At 44.5% G+C, this 1,346-nt stretch overlaps 1 pseudogene; it reads right to left on the minus strand.

Annotated features, from left to right (window-relative positions):
- Window positions 1-524: 524 nt before the first annotated feature.
- LOC133755627 (phosphatidylinositol N-acetylglucosaminyltransferase subunit Y-like) lies at window positions 525-739 on the minus strand (annotated as a pseudogene).
- Between the last annotated feature and the right edge of the window lie 607 nt (window positions 740-1,346).

The raw sequence follows: 1,346 nt of genomic DNA on the forward strand, positions 1-1,346 counted from the left end.
TTGACACCAAAGGAATGAAAGTGATTTTACAAACGCAGAATTTTTAAATATACGAAATTTCCATTTTATTGTACAGTTTTATGCCACACTAGTTTAAATGCATTTCTCTATAACTACATCAATATAGGTCCTTTGGGATTATTTCAGTCATCCTTACCATGTGACTTTACCAACAAGCTTGAAACTAAACAAATTTACAAATGGCCAATTTTTAGATGAATGAGGTAAGAAATGGTCATCGGTTGATGAATAGGGGTGTTAACCCTCAACAAGGCACTTTGTTAAAAGGTTCCTTCTGACAGTTACGTCAGAAAATTCAAAATACAAGGGCTCTCAAAACTAGGGTACAATAAAAGAAACTTCTGCAACTTACGTCTCTTGTAGCCCCAATCCTCTTGAGAAGTAAGGCAAAGCATCTTTTCTGCAAATGCAATGAGTCTCCAGCATTTCTACCTAGTTTAACTTTCAGAGGTGGATGCCCAAGACATATGATGAATCTATATACCACCTTGGCTCTGGCTGCCTTAGTTATTCCTGAAGAGTTTAATAGCCACCCACATCCAAAGGTGGAAGCACACACACACTGGTAAGGTCATTGCAGGAGCAGATGGTAGAAACAGAGGCTGGAGGTACTGGTACAGCCCTGTGGGAAGCTTTATTCCACAAAGGCCAAATAGAGAACTCCTTCAGGAGAAATCAGTGGAACAAGGAAAGTCAGTGTAGAAAGAGACAGAAACATTCTCTTCTCCCACTTACTACCTGTCACTTTCTTTTAAAATGGATATGGTATTAACAACATTTAGTTGCTGTGGTTTTTAAAAATCATGATCTAGGCCGGCGCTGCGGCTCAGTAGGCTAATCCTCCGCCTTGTGGTGCCGGCACACCGGGTTCTAGTCCCGGTCGGGGCACCGATCCTGTCCCGGTTGCCCCTCTTCCAGGCCAGCTCTCTGCTGTGGCCAGGGAGTGCAGCGGAGGATGGCCCAAGTTCTTGGGTCCTGCACCCCATGGGAGACCAGGAGAAGCACCTGGCTCCTGCCATCGGAACAGCACGGTGCGCCAGCCGTAGCGCGCCTACCGCGGCGGCCATTGGAGGGTGAACCAATGGCAAAAAGGAAGACCTTTCTCTCTGTCTCCCTCTGTTGTCCACTCTGCCTGTCCAAAAAAAAAAAAAAAATCATGATCTAGTACTGCTCTTTTTCTTCTTATCTTGATAGATCATCCTTAGTGCCTGTGGTATCCTATTAGGAATCCCATCAATGACAGGATAGGCTATTCCCAACTCTTCATTAATCAATTCATTTGTTGATGCTTCAAATCTGAGCGGCTTCTTGGACAGGAGGCACAC

Source organism: Lepus europaeus, unplaced genomic scaffold, assembly GCF_033115175.1.
Source record: "Lepus europaeus isolate LE1 unplaced genomic scaffold, mLepTim1.pri SCAFFOLD_66, whole genome shotgun sequence".
Lineage (NCBI taxonomy): Eukaryota > Metazoa > Chordata > Mammalia > Lagomorpha > Leporidae > Lepus > Lepus europaeus.